Genomic DNA, 24,516 nt, shown 5'->3' on the forward strand with positions numbered 1-24,516 from the left:
AACACTTTAAAATTTTGATTAATAGGCTCTTTAGCTTCAGAGAAATCAAATCTTTGATGTCAGTCACTTAAACATTCAGTTGCTTTGCCATTGAGGAATACCAATAAAGAAAGAGTTGGTGTATTTTTCCCCCCTTTTGCTTATTAACAGAAAAAAGTTTTTGAACTTGAGATTTTAAAAAGATATAAGCCATATATGGAACCTCAATCCAAGCCCCTTTGAACTTCAGGGGAGGGAGAATTCCCAGAGCCCAACTGGCTGCTTGGGGTTTTGGTTCTAGGATAGATCCAAACCCAATAGCAGATGTAAATGTACAGCAAAAAAACTTCAGGACCAGACTCCAAAGAGAAACTGCTGAGCTCCAGTTCATTTGCAAATTTGACACCATCAGCTCAGGATTAAACAAAGACTGTGAATGGCTATCCAACTACAGAAGCAGTTTCTCCTCCCTTGGTGTTCACACCTCAACTGCTAGCAGAGCACCTCACCCTCCCTGATTGAACTAACCTCGTTATCTCCATACTGATTTATACCTGCCTCTGGAAATTTCCATTACTTGCATCTGAAGAAGTGAGGTTCTTACCCACGAAAGCTTATGCTCCCAATACTTCTGTTAGTCTTAAAGGTGCCACAGGACCCTCCGTTGCTTTAAACCCAACGGGGTTTATTATCCTACCAATAGTTGGATGATCTTCAGTTAAACTTCTACTCAGCTTGTTTGATGGGAAATGTAGAGCTCTGAGCAGTGGGTTGGACTAGATGACCTCCTGAGGTCCCTTCCAACCCTGATATTCTATGATTCTATGTAGATACCAACTTCTGTTCACAGAGCACTGTAAGTTTGTAAGGGGTACTTCAATATATTCAGATGAAATGGCACCAATGAGAACAAAAGACAGAAGATGGTCAAAAAAACAACACTTGGGTGGGGTGTAGGGGGGGAAATCATGATTTTTCTCCCCCCGCCCCCAACAAAAAAAGAAATAGGGAGGAAAATATAGAAATATTAACATTTGTAAAATTTCAACCAACTCTATAGCTGGTCAAAAATCCATAAAAAAAAATGACGACAATTCCCCACCCCCATTTATTTTATTTTCTTGAATTTTAAAAATTTGAATTAAAAAAAAACACTTAATTATGTTTTCAGATATTCCTGGAATAGAGAGGAATTGATCATGGGTTAGGGAGTTAGCCTGGGAAACTATACTATCATGATATGGGGCATGTAAGGGCCACAGATATGATGTAGATATCCTTGGAAAATTATTATTATTTTATGAATCTCTATTAACAGATTTCCCCCCCAAAATATATTTTTAAAAATTGCCAACAATTTACATTTTAAACATGTGGATATTCAAAATAAAACTAGACATTGTCATTTATTCAAAATGTAATGGCTGATGAAGTTTGCCCAACTCATTTTTTTGGGCTTGCCAAATATGGGGCTTCTTAAAAGGAAACTGATTTTTGAATGGCTGTTCTCTGAAAATAAGGCCTCTTCTTTTTAAGAGGGGTCAGATTGGGCCTGCAAAAACTGAGCACCCCAAAATCACTAGCAATTTTTGCAAATTTAGGCTAGAGTTGCCAAATGGGAGAAAAGATTCCAAGTCACGGGAATGCAACCAAAACCGCCAGCAAGTAAGGAATAAACAGGGAACCCAGAAAATAGTTTCACTCAAAGGCTTGTAGTCAAGTGGAAGAATCTGCCAATAGAATCTCAAAGCAAGGAGCTTGGCAGAGATACAACTGGATATTTTTTCTGGAGAGAAAAGGTATCTTACATTAACAAAACAGCCAGGTAGGACTGAGATTAATTTGAAAAGCCAGCCATGTTTGAGCCAGCCAATCTTTGCGTGTCTCAGTTTGTTGCGTCCTCATGATCTTTCAAAGTACTGGGCAAATAAAATAGTAATCTGTAAATAAGTGGGTCGAAAATTGATTTTGTACCTGAGATCATCCATTTTAGGACAAAATTCTCCCTCCAGAGCACAGCAAATGTAGGATATTCAGAGATTACAGCAGGGGTAGGCAACCTATGGCACGCGTGCCGATGACGGCACACAAGCTGATTTTCAGTGGCACTCACACTGCCTGGTCCTGGCCACCGGTCCAGGGGGGTTCTGCATTTTAATTTAAGTTTAAATGAAGCTTCTTAAACATTTTTAAAACCTTATTTACTTTACATACAACAATAGTTTAGTTATATATTATAGACTTATAGAAAGAGACCTTCTAAAAACATTAAAATGTATTACTGGCATGCGATACCTTAAATTAGAATGAATAAATGAAGACTCGGCACAACACTTCTGAAAAGTTGCTGACCCCTGGATTACAGATTAAGGCCAGAAGAGACCATTCGATCATCAGGTCTGACCTAAGGAATTCCTGGAAGGATGGAGGCAGAGAGCAAGTAATGTGCAAAATAAACATTCTCAGAAAGCTGCCAGGGACAGCTCACAGTATATGGATAGTAATCTGGTTCAATGGCCACTACCCCTTCAGCCACCACTTACTGCAGTCCTGCTTAAAGAGGAAAAATTTTCTCCAACAGTGGACTTTTCCAGTGCTGCTTTGAACAGACCAGAATAACCTGCTTTAAGTGCTACACAAATTAGAAAGGGAAGTTGAAAACCTCACTAGTTAAGATGCTGCCTTCTTAATTTACATATCCTAGAAAGCAGCAGAACACGGAGACAATAACCATGGATTTCCCATTTGTATCATGCAATGACGCCCACCAAAAACAAACAAAAATAAAATCTTGCCATGCCTGCTAGTTAGTTGGCAGACCAAAAAAACCAAACCAAAACCACCTGTGCGCACAGAAGTACAGTGTGCCATTGCTTTTGTTCACACTGCAGTTACTTATGTATAACTAATGTACAAGGCATTGTACAATTTATACCATATGCCAGCTGCTTGATTTATGCCATCTTGGCAATGGATGCAGCTGAGATATTCAACAGTACAATTAAGAAGATTTCTGTGTGTGTGTGTGTGTGTGCGCGCGCGCGCATGCTCTCTCTGTAGCATCTCACATTTCTGTGATTATTCTGGTTTATGGCAGTGGAGGCAAATGCCAAGGAGACAGCTCATAATCTAAACCCAAGCAGTTTTTCAGCCTGTCAGTTGCATGTGTGCAACTCCCACTGACTTCAATGTTTTATCTTCTACAGCAGAGATAGGTGAAAACCTCAGATATAAAAAGCCCAATTTGGGGAACAGAGACAGAGAGACTAAGTCACTTGCTCAAGGTCACACAGGAAGTATGTGGCAGAGGAGGAATTTGAACACAAGTTCCTCAAGTCCTGAGCTAGTGATCTAAGCACTTGTCATGAATAAGATTCCATTGCTAAGAGAAAAGCGGCCTTTGGGAAAAAATATGGGTCTTGCAGTTTGATCTTAACACATTTATGCATTAGTATGTAAGGGGACATTCACAAGTAACCGATATTTTTAGCTTTGGTTCACTATTTGTTAGTGTTTTTCCTCATGATTTCCCTCCCCTCCCCCTCAAATATTTGTAACGTGTTGCATCTATATGCAGATTAAAATTGCGGATGCTTTTGGATGAAAGGGAAGGGGGGTTGGAAAAGGAACCAAGTTTAATACTCTACAGCAGTAGCACAAATCTCCTGGGCATAGAACATCGTTCAGGTAGACACATCTGGTGAAATGCATCACATCAAATTAGTATCAAGGGTATTGAGACTCTAAGACGACCGGCAGACAATTCCCCTTCTAATGTACTGCTTTTTAAATTGCTGAAGAAACTTGAATCCCAAATCTCATGTGAAATGAGTGATACTAACATGCCTGCTCAACTACTGAAAGTGAAGATCAAAGACGCAGTGTCCAAATTGGCTTTGCAAACAAAGCAGCCCCAGAAAGCCCCAAGAGAACATGGTGCTAATTTTATCAGATCTCCTTGACTTTTTCATCCAAACAGTTTGCCATTAAGAAAAAATAATAATAAGGAGAAGGCGTTTTTTGGTATCTGTCAGAAGCCTGTTCGTAAGTCGAGCAAACTCTCTTCCTTTTAAGCATATGCTTTGTGAGTCATCTAATAGTCTTAATCTATTTTAAATGAAAAACGAGACAGACTTACACTCTACACCTAAACCTCATTGCCTGCTACACACATACACAGAGCCATGAATATTTCAATACGAGTCAGGCTTTCAGATCAATACAGGCAACTCTCAAGCTCTATTGATTTTCAGAGGTTCAACTCGCAAGGGTGATAAAATATTTCTCAAGTTATGAAACCTGAGTTAAAGAGCTTTTGCTGATACTTCAGCATTTACTAGCCACACATCTCTCTCTCTCGCTCCCCTTAGATTTATGACTTAGCAATAAGTCTTGGTAAGGTGGGCAATATCATCCCATAGGGTCCACTTTGGGTCAGAAAAAGAGGCAGATATGATAGGTCAGCCTTTAAGGTTCTTAAACACCAGTTTTGTGAGGCAGTCTTCCCCATAAACCTAAAATTCCTTATTGCAAAAGTCATTCATTAGTCAGGGTATACAACTCCCTTTCAGCATATCCTTTAAGCCATCTAAAAGAAACGGACACCAAATAAAGGAATTCACCACTGAGGAGAGGAGGCTAATCCTCTCCATATGGAAAAGAAACGTACTTAATTATGTATTTATGCATGTTGGATTTCAGGCTTTTTATGTTGTTTCAGTTACCTCCACAATGATCCTAACCGATTTTAATATAACGAGCAAACATTTGTATTATTCAGATACAGTTTTCCAACCCTTTCCCTGCAGATTGCTGCAATTATTGTTATTTATTAGTTGTATTACCATAGCACCAAGAAGCCTCAGTCCATGACCCCATTGTGTTAGGTGCTGTACAAACAGAACAAAAAAAAAATACGGCCCTTACCCACAAAGAGTTTGCAATCTAAGTAATTGCCATAACCCTCTAGACTCTGTGGATTTTAGTTCCAGTACAGTAAACGTTTCCTATTAAAAAAACAGTTTCAGATAGGATTCCCCACCGCCCTGCAAACTGCTTGGGGATAGTAGGTCTCTGACAGTTGTGTGGTCTCATGGACTGACAGTCAGGTGACCTGGCTCTGCCACTGAACTATTGTGGGACTTTGAGCAAGTCACTTAATCTTTCTGTGCCTCAGTTTCCCTTCCCACCTTGTCTGTCTGTCTTGTCTAGTTAGAGTGTAAGCTCTCTGGAGCAGGGACCATCTCTGATCATGTTTGTATAGTGCCTACCATGATGGGGCTATTGGAATACAAATTAAAAACAATAACCACGAAGGCTGTTAAACTTCCTTAGACTCCTTTGAAAATCTCAGCCAACCCCACATTTTCAAATAATAAATACATTTCAAAAACTACATATTGAAATTTGAAAATACAAAGCATTAGCTTTAATCAGGAGAATTTTGGAAGGAAAAAATAATTTCAACTTTTTAAAAAGTATTACTGTGCTGAACAGTGGAGGCAAATTAACACGAAAATTATATTTAATTCCGTTTTCATATGGGTTTTGAACCTCATTAATAACTCTGCCCTTAACTAACATCTATCACTCAAGCATCTTGATACAGTTTATGAAAGGTGAGTGCTTATTATCCCTTGGAAACACATAGGGATATAAAGGGAGAGGGATGTTAAATGACTTGACCAAGGTAGTTGAGTGAGTCAGTAGCAGGCCTCCTGGCTCCCAGCCACTTATTGTAGCCTCTGAAACATGTTCCCTCCATTTTGGGCTAGCTCTTGTGTCCATGAGAATTAAGATTCATCTTCCATCAATTGAAATGAAAGACCCTGGGCCTAGAAGAACTTTGTTAGCCCCCCGAAAAGTCCTACAGACTGTAATTACACTCAAATGAGGTCCCCTTCCTGCAGTTTAACAATAAATACTGAATATTGGCTACATACAAATATACCAGACATTTTTTGGACTGGTATAAAACATATTCATTTAATTTAATGGAAAATAAATATGAAATTACAGTGCTGGATGTTAAAGGATATTGAAGATACACTAATTGCTGGCTATTAGACCCAGGAGCAGTATTCCTTTAAACCCTAATCCCCTTTACAGCAGTTGAAGAACTGGCTCTTACTACGTAGAGATGGTAAAATGCTGCTGTGATTTAGAGGACTGAATTCCACTCAAGATGCCTGGATTCTATTCCTAGCTCTGTCAATGACTTCAATGGAGCCAGGCCATCTTACCCCAGCTGAGGATCGAACCTTAAGCACCCAATTCTGCCCTCCTCCATCTTCTGCTTTTTCGGCCCCTTTCATAATTTTGAATACTTCCATTCAACCCACAGGGGCCTGTTTCCTGAGGGGAATCGTCTCAATCTCTCAAGACTTTCCTCCATTACAAACAATCGGGAAATCAGAACTCTGCTATATGAGTCCTGCTGAAAAGCAAATGCTTTGCTCCCTGTGAGGTGGTGCCCAGAGTTCTTGATGCCTAGCTGAAGCAGTTTAACAATAAGAAGATCGCTCCTTTGATTTGTATTCTCTACCTCCTATTAATGCTTTGCACTGAGCTGGTTTGCATTCCTCCCCCCCCCCACTTCAACGATACACTGGGATGATGGCTTGAAGGATTTTTCTACAATAACCCCTAAATCCCTTTCCTAATCAGTATGCTCCGGGGCTCTTCCATACTCTCGGTTTTGGTGCATTGCCCCCAGACTTCTTATTTTACATTTGTCTGCATTAAAACTACATTTTCCATTTACTGGCCCCCAAAGAGAGCTAAATCCTTCTAAACATGGTGGCATTTCCTTCTCCTTACCCACCACACCTTCCACTTTTGTAGGATCCACAGACTTCAGCTTGTAACATTTAACGTGCACTGTCAGGCCCCAATTTTCAAGGACAGACGTCTAAAGATAGGCTCCAAAGTTAATGTCTGGTGGTAACATTTTCAAGATCATCTAAAAGTGATTCAGGAGCCTAAACCCTATAGTTTTTTTGGTCTAAAATGTCACTTAGGGTACGTCTACACAGCTCACGACAGCGAGCCTCCCAGGTCGACAAACTTGGGCAAATGCTGCCGTGCTAAAAATAAACAGCGCTTTTAAGTTGCGACTCAGGATGGGGCTCAGGCTCTGAGGCCCACCCCCCACCTTAGGCTTCAGAGGCCAAGCTCCAGAGCTAGCCACATTGTGTACACAGCTATTTTCGGCACAGTAGCGTGAGACCAAGTCCGTCACCCCTGACGGGGAGGCTGGCTCCGGCAGGCTGCGCTGGTGTACCCTTCGACAATTTAAAACATTTTACTCGTGTCTCCTGAATAAAGTGCTGAGCAGTGGGGGCTCAGCGCTTTGGAAAGTCAGGTAACTTCTTTTGGAGCCTAAATATCAATTTAGTAGCCTAACTTCAGGCTTCTACTCTTGAAACTATCTTCCAAATCCTTTTCTTGTATAGGAAACAAAAGTGGGTCCAAACCCAGAGCCTGAATAACTTTTTTTTGCAGTTAGGGAAGTCAGTGTTTATAGCCAACTTCTTTTTCTTTGTGGAAACATTCTTTTTTATTAGTATTAGTTGTTTGCACTTCAGTAGCCTCAAGAGGTCTCAGCTTGGCTCAGGGCCCATTGTGCTCGGCGCTGTATAGGCACTTGGTGAGAAACTGTCCCTGCCTCAAATTGCTTACTAGACAAGAGACACAAAAGGTGGGAAAGGAAACTGAGGTACAGAGAGGTGGAGTGGAGAGGCAGAGCCCAAGGTCAACCAGCAGGTCAGTGGCAGAGCTAATCCCACTGCAAAGGACAATCTCTGGCCTGAAGAGTTCAGAGTCTAAATAGACAAGGCAGAGGGTGTCAGATTTTTCCCCATTTTACAGATCTGGAATTAAGGCTATGCCTACACTGCATTAAAGGACCAGCGACTGGCCTGGGCTAGCCAGCTCACAGGTCTCAGGGGCCGTAATTGGAGCATAGACATTTGGTCATGGGTTGGAGCCCGGCTCTGAGACCCTCCCCCCTCATGGGGGTCTCATAACCCTGGCTCCAGCCCAATTCCAAAACAGCTACACTGCAATTTTATAGCCCCACGGCCCAAGCGCCTGATTCAGCTGACCCAGGCCAGCAGTGGCCATGCTTTTATCACAGTACCTGGGCAGAGCCCCATTGAAATCCATTGAGCTCCAAGCAGGTGCACCCTGACAGACCCATTCGCAGGATCTAGCTCCAAGCGGCTTCTCCGCAGTCACATGGGGTGTCCGTGGCAGAGCTGGGAAGTGAACCCAGATCTCCTGAGTCCCAGTCCCGTGCCTTGAACCATGATGGTCATTCTTCCTTTTTCCCTATTAACACACGCACACGAGTATAGGCACAGGTACGTTTTTAAGGAATACGAGCCAGATTTAGTCAATCACGTGGCACCCATCCAAACCGAGTCTACATTCCATCCCCATGAGCGGCCAAGAAGCCTGATTTTCCACCTCATCCAAAACATATTTAAAATTGATTCAGTGGCACAGCACAATGAAACTAACAGGAGCTGTGTGGTTGCCTCCCAGTTCACCACTTTGAAAGTTTACCCCGAGTGCAAAGCTATCCAATCCAGATGCATTGCCTCCCACAGCAGCAATACCTTTGAAGAACTCCAAGTTAGTTAAAACTTCCCTCAAAAACCCAAGTTGGCCATCTCTAATCAAATTACATTTTCCAAGCTGTTCACTCCCCAAATCCCATCAAATGGTTGCTAATATTTTTCCCACAACTGGTGTTAAACTATAATGGCTTGCTGTATCTTTTGCCCTTTTTGAATAAGGGGTGTTAGATCTGCCACTTTATAGTCCTCCAGAATGTGACTTGTCATTATAAAACTTCTTAAAAAGAAAATCAGTTAACACTTGACAATTTTCTCTCCTTTATTCCCTTTAACAGCCATGGACGTACCCTCTCTGGATCAGATACTTGATTGGCCTTGGAGTGCTCCACTTTTGCTCAATGATTTTTATAGTCACTTGCACGCAAACACCTTTAGCATGCATGGTAAGAGGCCCGATCCTCAGTTGGTGTAAATTGGCTTTAATAGAACTATGCCAGTTTACACCAGCTGAGGATTTAACCAAGAATATGTCTGTCTATAAACAGTTCTCCATCTATTACCCTCTTCAATAAATCCAAAACTTCCATGGGACTGCTTGTGTGTTTAATATGAGGGATGTGCTCCTTCCTGAATTGGGACCTCAGTTTCTACGTTCAGGGCCTGATAATGAGAGGTACTGAGCATCCCCAGCTGCAACCTGAAGTAGGCAGCACTCGTGGGTGCTTAATACCTCTGAAAATCAGGTCTTCGGTAAATAGAATCATCAGGATTCTCAAACAGGAGATGATATTTCAAGGTTCTCCTTCTGAGAAGCAGATAGGAACGGTGCCTGCCCATTAGAATGAAGGGACAAGAATAGCTGCTTACACCAGCAGAGAACTTAATCTTATATTTGTAGGCTCTATCCAGAATCTTCTCATCACCAGATTGCTTATCTTCAGGGAAACTTTCCAAGAGTGCCTTAGTGCTTGGGCCTTTGGATAAGTCCATACCCTGAGCTGGAGGTGTGATTCCTAGCTCGAGGAGACATACTCACACTCTCATCATGTTAACACACTCTTTTTAGTGTAGCCGTGGTAACACGGGCAGTGGGAGGGGCTAGCCAGCCCTAGTGCACTACTGTCAGAGACACTAGTCATGTATTTGGGGCAGCTAGCCCTCACACCCCTATGACGACGTTCTGGTTTGATTTCGCTAGCTCAATAAGTGCTAATGTGACTAGGTCTCCATGAGCTGGAAATCACCCCCAGCTCAAAGTGTAGACATACCATCAGACTTCAGTACCACTTTGGAAAATTTTACTGAGGATAGAAAATTATTATTTGTCTTTTGTCTTATACTGGAGAACTCCTTGTAACCCTATTTATTGTCATCTGCCTTCTCAAACACCAAACTATAATATTTTTATTGTCCCTTTCCTAATTGGGGATTGTTGCTTTTTTACAAAGTCCAACACGGTATGTCCGAGAAGCCCTACCTTTTGCATACCACACACACCAGAGGGTACCAGCGCAGACTCACATCCTTTACTAGAAGGACTAGAACTGTACTAATGCTCTCATACAAAGATACCTAGTCTCAGAGAGAGAGAGAGAAAGAGAGAGATACGTGCTATATTCAGCAGTGTTGTGAAAGCTCCTGTAGTAGGTTGACCCCATGACCTTCTTCAACAATCTTTAATACACAATGTTACATGATTCCTAACGGCACTTGTTTTGGAGCTGGATGGGGCAGAGGTCAAGGTCTGGAATGTCACCAGGGCCGCTGTTTACCGAGCAAAGACAATTAGATGATTGTCTAGACAACCGTGCTTTGTGCTATGTGATAAGCATGTAATCGACTCTGAGATGATACAAACAAGATACCCTAGTCACTAAGTTTTCCTTCTTTGGCTTCCCCCTCCCTTTCATTGGACTCCATTAGTCTCCCTCTACATGCCCAATAAGCAGTCCCCTTCCACAATTCCCTTTCTTTGCATTTAAACTTCTCGGAGCCGTGGAATGCTATGAATTGTGGTGGTAAGATCACGTCAGAAAGAGAGATTATTCAAAGGCATGAATGGGAGTTAAGACATCTAACACCTATAGACTTTCAACATGAGTTCAGAGCCTAACTATTCTTTGTGCCTTTGAAAAAAACTCTCCCACATCATCAACAATTCTTATTTCTTGGTCACTATGGTAAATTGAGTCTGGCAGCACTTTAGGAGAGGAACAGTCTTTGTTCTGTGTTTGTACAATGTCAGGCACAATGGGGTTCTGGTCCAAGGCTGGGGCACATAGGTGCTACCACAATACAAATAAATAATAAAGATGGTTCCCCAATTAATATCACAAGAGTTCTTTTCTACTGGATTCTTGGTGCTAAAACTTCCATGTTCCTCAGAATCCATTTCTGTTGTTGGAACAGATAATCCCATGGCGCTTAAACTGTTGGAAACTACTGATTTTCCATTCATCGCGTGCCACGTTCCTGCTTGAGACCCAGAAATGGTGGGAGACAGGTTTCTCAGAAGAAGCCACTGGAAAACGTATCACAGGCCTTGTCTACACTATGGAATTGTAGCACCAGTGGGCACTCCGGTGTGAATACGTAGACCCTGATGCAGCAGATCACTTAAGTGATTGTGTCCTGAGCATGTGCTTAAGAGGTTTGCTGACGAGGGACAGTTTCCTGAACTGCAATGCTGGTGTTTAAACAATGGGTGACTAACCCACTAATGCAACAGAATTTTGGTCTGGGGAAAACATATTGGGACTAGGTAGAAAAGGCAGACCTGAAGAAGAGCTGTGTATAAGCTCGAAAGCTTGTCTGTTCCACCAACAGAAATTGATCCAGTGAAAGATATTAGCTCACCCACCTTGTCTACTTAGTCCCAATGACAGAGCTGGCAAATGAGCACGAACACAACCACCTCAAATCATACCCCTATGCTCACAGCAAGTTTGGACTGAAGAGAAACCAGGCTCATTAGAACACAAGCCTTTTCCAACTTTGAGGCCTGCAAACAAACCTACGAGGAAGGATTCCTGCACAGAAACATTTTAGAGAACCCCCTTCAAACCAGGGAGCTATTTTCCAGCCCCGTGCAATACAGCGCAAGCATGATCAATAAAACTCACAGTTCTGTGTCTCACTATCAAGTCTCACTGCCTTGATTTAAGGAGCTCCCAGTAACTTGGGACTTAACAGTAAGCTTTGCACAGATTGAACATTAAGTGAGGACAAATTCCCTCTTACATCAGCTGCAGGTTGACTGTACCCCAGTTAAGAACATACCCAGGACATGTTTTATTTATATTCCTTAAATAAGCCTCCATGGAAAACTTGGACTTTTAGATTTTTGTTTTAAACCAACTTTTGTCCAAGGAGTTTGTCTGAAGATTTCATGTAAAGCACTGAACAAGTTCTGCTGAGCACAACCAGGTCTGTATTTACTATTTTCCAAGCTTTCAAGGCACCTCCTTTCACTCTGGTCGCACTGTAATAGGGCAAAGATATAAAACCTGGGGAAATTACTCAAGGCTGTTAGTATCCAAACTATTAAACGCAGAGCCCCTGTTTGTGAGCCTCAGAGGTTTCTTAAAGTGTAAAGAATCATCATCAGTCTAATCATGTTAGGAACTGTGGGCTGTTTAAAGTATGATTTTGTGCTGTTTCTTTTAGGGCCAGTCACCTAGCATAAAGTCCTACCTTGTATGAATTTATATTTTTCTATTAAAACTGGGAAAGAAAGGCCCACGTCTGTTTAAATATTTTCTCTCATCAAGACCTGCGATACTCAACCCTGATACAGAGAAGGCCAGGGAAAACAATTAGATGCTTAGAAAGATTTCTGATAAGAAAAGAAATGTAAAAGATGAAGGGTTAAATTTTCAATGCACCCACGTGACTTAAGAACCTTTCCTATGTTCTGAACTGATGGTTCTCTAGTTCTCATGCAGCCCATGTTTAGGCAGATGTGAAGCACTCAGAGCCTGTGGTTATGAGGTCCTATATTTCCCTAGGAACCTAAGTCACTTCAGTATTTTTTAAAATTTTACCCTAGGACTATTTATTGAGGAAGAGCCAGATTTACAGAGGTATTTAGGCACCCAAAGTGCACATAGGCATCTAGTAATGTTTAGAAAAGTTAGGCACCCAGGTCCAATTGACTTCAATGGGAGTTAGAAATCTAGGCACTTTGGTAAACTCCACTAGGCTCATACTTCAGGACACTATTTGGGGTAAAGAAGGCGGCTCCCCTTTGGCATGTTATGGCACAAATGTCAGTTCGGGGGTTTCTCATTGCCTCCTCTGTCACATCAGGTAATAGCAAATGTCAAAGACAGACTCTCAGTCTGGCTACACCTTTGATCTGATCTGGCATTTCTTATGCTCTGAAAACCATGGTTCTCTAGTTCTGATGCAGCCTTTCTTTAGTCAGATGTGAAGCACTCAGATCCTGTGGCGATGGAGGTCCTATATTTCCCTAGACTTATGACTCTCTGCCTTGAATGCAGCATGGAGAGATGTGATGACCTTTTCTGGACTGAGGCAGAAGAAAGAGGAGGCCACCAGAGGACCCGGAAAAGGTGCAAAAGGCCATGCCTCCCTGGAAGACATTAACAGATAAGAAGGGGAACGTGAAAAGGGGGAGAACTGGTGCCAGCCATTGTAAACAGACCCAGCAGGGTGTGCTTTGTGCATCACCCAAGGAGACTATCTCAAGTGGTAGCAACCTGTCCTTGTTGGAACAGTAAATTCCACAAGTCAGTCTGGGTTTAGCACTGTGGGATTCTGGATGGTATGAGACCAAGACAGGGACCATCTTCTTTTTTTCTGCATTTGTACAGTGCCTAGCACAATGGGGTCCTGGCCCATGGCTGGAACTCTCAGGCATTACCTCAATACAAGTAATAAAGAAAAGAAAAGAAAAGAAAAGAAAAGAAAAGAAAAGAAAAGAAAAGAGACATTTGCACAGTCTGTAGGTACTTTGCAATAACCAGTTAAGAGAAGTGAAAACTGTATCTGACTCTAGCCTGTATTAAATTTGTTCATTAACTCCTATTTATTATAAACCTCTTACATGCGTCTGCAGTGTGGACCACCTCTCAGTCCCTTCATACAATCTGACCACAAAGAGTGCGTGAGTGCCCTCCTCCACCCTCCTTGCCATCCGGTGTCGCTTCCCTGCAGCACTCTTCCCCACTTTCCAAAACTCAGCTGGAAGCATCTTTCTTCCCTTCTTGCCTGTGCCTCTTAACAGCTGAGGGAGAGAGAACTTATTTAACTCATTAACTGAATTAATTTAACCCTAAAGCACATTGAATGAATAGATTTTATAAAAGATCTGATACAACAAAGTCTCAGGCCCTTATGCCACTAAAAGGAGCCTTAAGTGCAAATGAGAATCAGGCTCTTATTTTACAAATTCTACATCCCTGTGTGACTCTCAGACTCCATTCAGTAACAAAATGACTCTAGCTGATAAAGATGCCATGCCTCTGATGTAGACTAAATATTCAAGTATCCTGAACAGTGGAGAAATTATTCTTGGACCTCTATGAAACAAGACCATCCATCATTTTTCCCATACATGTTTCTTACTAAGATGCCTTTTTTTTAAAAATGGTGTTTTATGAGAAAATATTGGGAACTGAGTAGATTCCATCACGGTGGTTTTGCCTTTTGCTGTAAGAGGTGACTGAAGAAAAAAAAAGATTTAGAAATGGAGCACAGAAATAACACGGAAGTCGCCCTAAAGAATGTTTATTTTGCTAGGTGCACCGATGGCTTTGAAACCCAACAAGTTTCTCTTTCAGGTCAATTAAACTTTTGTTCAGTAAAATCGCACTGGAGACAAGAAGCTAAGAACATGAGGTATTGATTGCACCCTCCTCGCACCTAGGGAGGGGCAGTTCCAGCTGGCCACGGGTAAGTGGTTTCGGAGTCTATAACTTTCCACATACATAGTCAAGTGGGAGCAGGGAGACAGTTACCACAGAGATTCCAATAGTGTGCTCCGTGCAACCAGTACAATCTGCAGTTAACGGGAACTATGGCCTTGTAGGATGATCAGATGCTTTCCCATAGAATATCACGTCAAATTCAAGTTCTTGATCCTTATCGTCCATGCCCTTAATAATCTGGATCCGGGATACCTAGAAGATGGAACTTTAGGCAAAGAGGAGGGCCCCAGTCAGCTATCTGCTCCTTTGGTGTAGTGGAACTGTCTACAGCCAGGATAAAGTGGGTTTGTGCAGGAGACTGAGCTTTTGAGGGCACCAGTTCAAGACTGTGGAATTTTCTCCTGCAGGATGTAAGATCTACCACAAACCTCACCGCCTTCCATTCCAAGTTCAAGGTGCATTTCTTCAAACCACCTTCACTAATAAACAGCCACACACAAAAAATCACATGTTTAAGAAAAGAAAAGAGAGCCAATGTGGTCCACTAGATAGGGAAGTGGATTTGGAGATGCGAGTTCGATTCCCCCAGTCCGCCACTGACTTGCTTCGTGAGATTGGGCAAGTCACTTTCTGCCTCTCTTTCCCCTCCCAACCTTTGTCTGTTTGGACCGTCATCTCTGTGGGGCAGGAATTGTCTCTCACTATACACCTGTACAGTACCCACAGCAACGAGACCCACATCTTTGTTGGGGCCTTTTCAGTTCTACTGTAATACATATTATTTTAAATGCATACATATTCTATCTTCTCCCCGATGAGGAGCTGGGAGTAGGAAGAAAAAAAATGAACCATACACAACTGATGCTAATAACCTCACTTAAAGAGCTTCCACCCTACAGCGACGGGTGCAGAAGAACTTATTCAGCTCTATTTGGAATAGGTGACCTAGCAGCTCTTTCCTCATCTGTAATTTTTAGAGTTCCACTGATTTAAAAGACTCCGCTAGTCAACAAAAACGCTATTCACAAATCAGCGCCAAAGAGAAGCCCTGGTATTAGAAACACATCTGAGACTTGGAGCAAATGGACCCAAAACCAGACCTGTTCTTGCTGGCTGTTTCCCCTCTGAGCAGTAAACAAACAGTAGGGCTGAGAAGCTAAACCAAGCTAATTTAGCCAGTTATTATTTGATTGAAAGGTGATACTGCACGTTTAAATGGTTTATCCCCTTCTTGTTAGTGGCATCATTCAATCAGGACGACTAAGCTTCCAAGTGAACGGATTGCAAGTGCCAAGGGAATTACTCACTCAAACCAGGAAATGTGAGGTTTGTTAGTTCAAACAGCATCTGTAGGAAGCTGGTAAACAACAGCTGAGATGATGAAAGATCAAATCAACTCCTTGCTTTGAAGTAAAAGATATTAAAACCACGAGTGTAACAATTCTTATTATAGCTCATCCTCCCCTGCCTGCTGCTCCCCCAGAACATGGCATGGTTGCTCTAAGCTGCATAACAAGCTATATAATAAAAATCCATAAAAATATCAACAAGGCACTTGAAAGTGACATGGCAAAGCGACTGAGGCCTGTTTCTGGTGACGCTGCCAATAAAGGTAATTTGTTACTTTATGCCTGGAATGAAATCAAACATTCCTCTGGACTGAGTGTGACATTTTTATTCAGTTACATTAATTTGGAAACCAAGACATGTTGTCATCTGGACAGGCATATTACAAATACCTAGAGACAGAATTATTAGCATTATTTGTAGTAATGATGGCATGTCAGGTGATTTACAAAGAAATGTAAGGCTAACATTTTCCAAAGCGCCTAACTAACTTTGGAGACTAAAAAATAAACGCAGCACTTACTTGACATTTGCCACCATTGCATTGTTCACTCCGCTTGTGCGTTATACCCTTTTCTCCCCAACCCATGTCTTTCTTGTCTATTTGGAGAATATTGACTCATTGTACTCCCCATCAGTCTGTATCTACCTGTTGTCTTGTCTTATACTAAGATTGTAAACGCTTTGGGAGCAGGGACCATCTTTTTATTCTGTGTTTGTACAGCGCCTAGCACAATATGGTCCTGATCTATGTCTGCAACTCCTAGGTGCTAACGCAACACAAATATCAAATAAATAATAATAAGAAGCCCCATTTGCAAAGGTGATTTAGAACAACCTTTCCTCCATGTATTACATTTCATCTTTCTAAAGACAATGCCACACTTTCCCTCCACCCAGAATTGAAAGGTTGGAAATACATATAAAGCACAAATTATGTTAAACACTGGCCTACATTTTGGAGACTGTTTTAGGGATGAATGGAGACTTAATACTCAGAGCTGTTCTCAGAAGATGCAGGACCTTGTCCTACTTATCTGTGTTGTTTCCAGTTCTTCAGCTCAGACTCCCTTAATATTTTGCGAGTGCAGGTTCACAAGGCTTTTCCAATGACAGAGAAAGCAAAACAAAACCAAAAGGTACTAGGACCAACAATAACCATTTAAAGCTATGGGAGATATCCTATGCGAGGTGCCTGATGTCAAGCCAGATGTTCAGATGCCATGGGGATGGATATAGTATAAGAACCTGAAGAGAGCAGAACGGAATAGAATTTTAAGGCCAGCAGTCATTTAGGCACTTGAATGAAGTGGGCGATATTTTCAAGAGGCCTCCGTACCCAGCAGCTCCCACTATGGAGCCTTTGGCTCATTAAGTTCATTCAGAAATCCTGCCCCTTCATTTAGGGACCTAACTGGGATCGGAGCTTTTGAAAAAGCTGGCCCCCATTTATGGATACTGAGCACTTTTGAAAATCTGGCCTTAAAATCCATTTTCCTCCGTTAGAAAACAGCCGGTTCCATTCTAGCCACAGCACACCTGCATAAATCACCTTCATCTCCCACCATTCAACCAAGTCCCCTCCCTTGCTCCCTTTCTCTTACCATATTAGATTCACACTACGCCAATGTCTCAGTCAAGGCCCTGCATGATCTTATTCTCATCTACAGCTCTGTTTTCATCTCTTCCTACCACTCCCTATAATCGTCCCGGTCCTCTCACCTTACTCACCTTTGTACCTTTTCTCAGCATCCCCCTGCTTCAGGACCGGCACAACCCATTAGGCGACCTAGGCGGTCGCCCAGGGTGCGGCGATTTGGGGGGCGGCGACAGCGGCGGTATTTCGGCAGTGGGACCTTCCGCCGCCTCTATGGGGGGACGGCATTTCGGGGTGGGACCTTCCACCGCCTAGGGCGGCGGAAAAGCTGGCGGGGCTCCTGCCCTGCTTGGATCCATCTCCCACTTCCTGTCCAACAAGACCGCTCTTTTCTCCACCTCTTACTTGTCCTAAACCCCTTCTTAAAACCCACTTTTCAGGATTTCTTCCTTCCTTTTCTCTCCTCACCAATAAACTAGCCTTTTTCCTTCGTCCTTTAACTGCCGCCCCGTGTCTTCCCTTTTAATAAAAGGAGGCAGCATTGTCCGGTGTACAGGGCAACTAGAGAGAGCCCTGAGACTTGGGTTCTGCTCTGCCACTGACCTGCTATATGATCTTAAATAATTGACTTCATCTCTCTGAGCCTTTCATCTGTAAAATGGGGATAATGATACATACCCTCCTTTTAAAGTGCTCTGAGATCTGTGGATGAAAAGTGCAATCTAAAAACTACGCATTATTAAACTGTAAGCTCTCCAGAGGAAGGGATGAGTCTTATTTATGTTTGCAAAGTGCTGAGTAAAATTTGTTTTTCTGTGTAAATAATTTTTCACCCTAAGTTACTATTATTAACAATCCCCTCCTTCCTTTGTTTCTACAGCCTTGAGCTTTTTCAGTTGCTTAGGCTCACCATTAGATAATTGCTAGGTCAGTAGGAATACTACAAACAGTTGTAATTGTCCCTGCCAACATAGCCTCTCTGTTTGGAACTACCTTATATCTCCAGGCCAAAGAAAGCTACTATCAGCTAAAAAAACCCTAAACCTCTAGATTATGCTCTTTTGTAGTAATGGAACTATGCACAATACAGAATATCTAAACACATATTGAAACTAAGCCAGCATCACCAGCATACAGAAGGTAAGGAAAATGAAATAGTAGTACAGTATTTCAACACATTTGCCTCACCATAGTATTTTAATGTCTTTTATTGATACATCATAGGGCTAGAGGGTCTTACTGAAGTGCTTTAGGGTAAAGTACATCTAGCTTCTGGGATAAGTAGAGAGATGTCTTAGGCTTTGATCCTGCAAGGAGCGTCATGCAGGCAGACTCCTGTGCACAATGGAAGACTCAGCACTTTACAAGCATAAATAAGGCACATCCTCTGCCCTGAAGATCACAAAGCCAAGGATGAAGCATGTGAGAGCTGGGGATAAGGCATACTCGGTTGAAGGATTAAAAGCAGCTCCCTCCTGGCTCCTTGCCTGGGCTCCTGCCCTCCAGGGAGAGCAGCAGAACGTGACAAAGTGCCCCCCACACACACAGGTAATGTGGCAGGGAAAGCGCAGTGGTCCTGGGCTGGGGGGAGGAGGGGAAGAAACAGACACGTGACCTGCCCTTTAGATCATGCTCCCCCATTATGGGGAGACACCAGTTGTATATGGGGTGTCCTTAGGGGGAGGGGGAGGAGCAGGGGTAGGAAAAGGTGGGGCAGGGGCATAGGACAGAGCCGGGGGAGATCGAACACTCCCTGGGAAATCTGGAAGTCGGCGCCTATGTTCCTAGGCACGCACGGGGTGGTACCAGCGGTGATGAAGGCCATCAGGTGGGCATGTGGAAGCTACGGCCGTGCCAGAAGAGTGCACCCAGAAGCTCACTGGGCCCCAGTGGGGCCCATTGATTGTTCTGCCCTGGGGCCCGGAATTGCTGTCAGTGGGCCTGGTGCTCGATATGGCAAGAAACGGTCCCTACGCCAAAGAGCTTACAGTGTAACCACACCAAACAAAGGGTGAGAGAAAAGTAGTATGATTACCCGCATTTTACTGATGGGGCACTGAGGCACGGATTAAATGACTTGCCCAAAGTCACACAGGGACTCTGTGGCAGAGCCAGAAATGGAACACAAATCTCCCAGTCCAGTGTATTAAGCAGCAGGCCAGCCCTTCTTTCCACCATCACTGGACTGCCCCACCTTAATGAACACGGATTCAATCAACTCTGAAATTAAGGCTTCAGGAACAAATCGGTTTAAATTCTGTCCTGATGAGAAGGGCTTAGCACCTTTGTAAAATGAGCATTGAGATGAAAGGCAAATTCTGAAAATGAATTACACTTCATAAAAGAACAAGTATGCTCAAAATGGTGATTTATTTGATGTTTCAAAAGACAAAACTGGGAGCTTAAATTCATAACTTTGCTAGACACTAAAAATCATGGTTTTAATAAGGACACTGGATGTATAGCTTATTTCAACAATCTGTAACGCACTAACCTGCTGTTTTGTCCTATGACTACATGAGTATTAACTGGCCACTTCACCTTGAATGGTCCCTTGGAATATGTGTTAACTACTTATGCTAAACTATCTGTTCAACCTTGTATTTAGCTGTGACACTCACTCTTAGGGCTTGTCTACACTACCATACGGGGTCAATCTAAGATACGCAACTTCAGCTCGTGAATAGACGTACTTAGATCTACTTACCGCAGTGCCTTCACTGCGGTAAGTCGACAGCTGACGCTCTCCCGTTGACTCCGTTTGCGCTCCTCATTCTGGTAGAGTACTGGAGTTGACGGGAGATGCGATAGATCAACCCCCGCTGGATCGATTGCTGCCCGCCGATAGTGTAGACAAGCCCCGAGTACCTTTCTCACACCTGAGGAAGAGCTCTGTGTAGCAGGAAAGCCTGCCTCTCTCTCCGACAGAAGTTGGTCCAATAAATTACCTTGCCCACCTCGTCTCTCATTGTATTAAACAGCTCCCCAAGTGGTAATTGAAAAAAAAGAAAATCATTTGATTTTAAAATTTCATTTCTTAAGGCCTGAATGTGACAGCGTGGGACGGTGGCGATATGGAGAAACACACACTGGAACAATCTGCTGATCGCCAGGAAGGCGAATGAATGTAGTGTAGGGTTTTTGAAACCTGCTACTCCTTCACCCACCCCCTCCTGCCATGAAGGTATTTGCCTGAATTAAGGGGCTACAAGTAATGCAATAAAAAAAAATCCAGTTTTCATTTGACTCTTGTTGCACTGTATACCAGAGCTGCATGCTTTACAAGTCTACTTGAGAGAAATAAAAAGTAAGACTTCCTGTATGTCTGCTCCATTTCTCAGGTTATGAGGCAGAGAAAAATCAGTAATTGCTTTACACAGAAATGTGAAAACAATTTTAGAACTCCCTGGCCCTTTATCAACATGCATGCATATGTCTTTTATCGGCTCTGAACTGCATATTATCATAACACATAAGGGTAACGATAAAGGAAGGGTTATACTCCCTGGTTCTGCCTTTACCTGCTTATATCCAGCCATTCACAAAATTACTTTCTTTCCCCAGGGTGTGCGAGGGGGAGTGGAGGGTTCTACAGCTTGTTTTATTTTGCAACAGGAAGCAAAGTAAAATATATGTGACTATTACCCCCCCCCCCCAAAAAAAAAACTTTAAAAGCCACTCCAGTATTGAAGGAGGAGGGGGAATTTGACAGGTAAATTACAGCAGCCACAAATGCAGACATGATATCATTTTATATGGACTGATGACTGAGCTGTACTGGGTGCTAATATTAATATAGTAACAGAGAGAGGGGTGTGTGTGTGTGTGTGTGGTGGGGGGGGGAAATGAATACTTGTGTACTTGTGCAAGAGGCATCTGAAGAAGTGAGCTTCTTACCCACGAAAGCTTATGCTCCCAGTACTTCTGTTAGTCTCAAAGGTGCCACAGGACCCTCTGTTGCTTTTTACAGATTCAGACTAACACGGCTACCCCTCTGATACTTGTGTACATTGTGTATACTTCATTGAAAAAGAGGGATGGGCAGAAAGTGAAATATACACAGTGCAGTCTAAGTTCACTGGGGAAAAAAAGACAGATTAATTGTATCTATTTCACTAAATTCAGCAAAAGAAAAACTAAGGTTCCATGTGGGCTGATCTACACATATCTTGCACCAAAATAAGCAAATTCACACATTTTGTTATTTCGGTGCCAGTCTATGCACATACGCCAGTCCTGTATTCAACTATATCCATCAACAACAGAACATGTGCTCCAGCAAGGGGAGGGGGGAAAAATCAATAGTATGCAATTAAAAACATTTCTTCTAAGAAGTAATAACATGTCTTTTCCTTTTGCAAACCAGACAGCTGAATGCTTGTACAGTATGTATAAAAAATTAGCCCAATTGGACATTCTCCTCCAGCATTCATAAGGAAACACTGGAGCTCTCTGTAATGCTTGGGGGGGGTGGGGGGGGAAGCACTTACATAATATAATGAATTGCCAGAAGCAAATTTTAATTTTTCTCCCCCTTTACCATGTCTGTTTGCCCTGCTTGTTGCATATGGCCAGCTCATTTTTTGCACCCTGATTATGTCTGCATGGCAGTAGTTAAAGATCTCTCAAAGGGGACCACGACAAAACAGCTCTGCTAGTTAAAAGTAATGAGTTGCGAGCATGAAAATTGCTTATGGAATGCTTTAAACCTTGATCCTGCCAGGAGTTCCTTGCAGCCCCACTGATTTCAATGGGTCTATGTGGGCACAGATTTGCCCCACTTGGAGCTACTTACAGAATTTGGTTCTTTCATAGATTTGATAATCAAGGTAATCAAAAGCTACTATTTCAACTTGACATGCAGTGTTGACTTAAAAACTGAGCTCACTGTGATCAAAACAGGAGTACGTCAGGGGTGTGTCACGTCTGCAATCCTCTTCAACATTGCCATCGACTGTAATGCAGCGTACAACAGAAGACATGCCAAGAGGCATTAAATGGACACTCTTCTCATCCCTTGAAGACCGGAATTTTGCAGATAACGTCACATTCCTATCACATACCCAACACCATATTCAAGAAAAAACAACTCGACTCAACACATTCAGCCAGCAAATTGGACTGAAAATCAACCACAATAAGACATATATCATGACCTTTCATATTGCCGCACCATCACCAGTACAGATAAAGGATTACGTTCTCACCAATGTAGAAACATTCACATACTTGGGCAGCACCATCAGCCAGGATGGTGGAACAAGCCATGACATCCGGAACAAAATCAATAAAGCCAGGAACACCTTCAGGAGCTTAAATACAATCTGGAAATCATCAAAATACAACACCCAAACCAAACTCAAGATTTATCAGAGCTGCGTACTTTCAACACTACTTTACAGTGCAGAATGCTGGGGAATGAAAAGTATGACATGTCCAAACTGTCTTCATTCCATACAGCCTGCCTCAGAAAAATCCTCCGTATCTTTTGTTCCAGAACAATCTCAAAATCAAGCTCTACTGACACAGTGCAGCCAAGAGGATCTGAGCACCATCATTGCCAGGAGGCGTTGGAGATGGATCAGTCATGTGCTTCGGATGGAAACAGATTCCACCACCAGAGTAGCAATAAGATGGACACCTGAAGGCAAGTGAAAACAAGGCCGCCCGAAAATAACATGTCAAAGAGCTGTGGAAGCTGAGCTGAAAAACCTGGGACACAGCTGGGGAACCATTGAAAGACTTGCCAGAAACAGACAGGAGTGGAGGAGCTTCGTCACTGCCCTAGACGCCAGAGGCGTAATAGGAACATGATGATGGTGATAGATGAGAGGCCAGAAGGAAACATTACATCATCTGGTCTGCCCTTCTGCATAACGCAGGCCAGAAAATTTCATCCACTTTCCCATACATGGAGCCCAATAACTTGTTTTTGGCTAAAGCATATTTTCCAAAAAGCATCCAGTCTTGATGGAGCTAAGGCATTCAGCTGAGAGATGGAGAATCTACTACTTGCCTTGGTAGTTTATTCCAGTGGTTAAATAGCTTTGGTAGGGGTATGTATGAGGGGAGTTAAAATTTCAATTTTAAACTGCAATCAACTGAAGACTTGGCAAAAAAAACTATTTTTGGGGGGGTGGGGAGAGCAGGAGTATGTGTGACTGGATGGAATTTTGCTTTGGCTTCTTTTTGTGCTTCTAAAATGTCATTTTCACACCGGCAAAATTTTCTGACCCTTTTTGCTTCTTTGCAAGTTAAAAAATGGAAGAACTGAAAGGTGAGATAGGTGGAAATTGTTATGAGTAAGACCTACAATTCTTGATTGTGTTACGACTAGTGTTAATAGGGATAAGCATCAGTATAATTTGAATTCTGTTTTCCAGTTCAAGTATATTAATAAAGACAAAATCGAGAGTTTAAAGCAACAATGAAAAATCTTATTTTTCAATGAGCAATGAATTATTTTATTTTGCTCAGTTTTTACAATGAAAACTTGAAACAGGCCAGACCACTGGTCTATTCAATCCAGTATCCCATCTCCGACAGTAGCCAGTATTAGCTGCTTCGGGGAGAAACAGCAATGGAACCATCAAGATGTGCCTATACCATAACTAAGTTACCATATGGTCTTGTTATAGCAACCCTTTCCCTTCCTTTGCCCCTTACCCCATTGTTTGTCTCCTTCCTCATCGTGTTATGTCTAAAATCAGAAAGAGGCAGGGACCATGCAAGTCAATGTTGCATCCTTTTCAACCGGATTTGGATCAGGCCCCAAATCGTTACATTTGTTCTGTACAGCGATAAGCTGGTCAAAAACTGTCAAAATTTTTAAAGGGCTTTTCACAGCAAAATGCTGATTTTTTTCCAATGGAAAAATCAAACATATATTTTGAGTTTCCGTTTTCTAAAGTTGAAAAGATTCACAGAAAACTTAAACAAAAAGATTGGTTTCCCCCCCAAAGTGTCCAGCAAAAAACAATTGGAATTTTCTGACCAGCCTCAACCAGCACATTTTGAGCATCATAATGTACAATAAACCCTGATATGGGACATTATGGAATAACCTGCCCACATGCAAAGTTCCTGCATAGCCCCTGTTAGTTTATGTTAGGTTTATACT

The sequence above is a fragment of the Chrysemys picta genome, chromosome 2 (assembly GCF_011386835.1).
Source record: "Chrysemys picta bellii isolate R12L10 chromosome 2, ASM1138683v2, whole genome shotgun sequence".
Taxonomy (NCBI): Eukaryota; Metazoa; Chordata; order Testudines; family Emydidae; genus Chrysemys; species Chrysemys picta.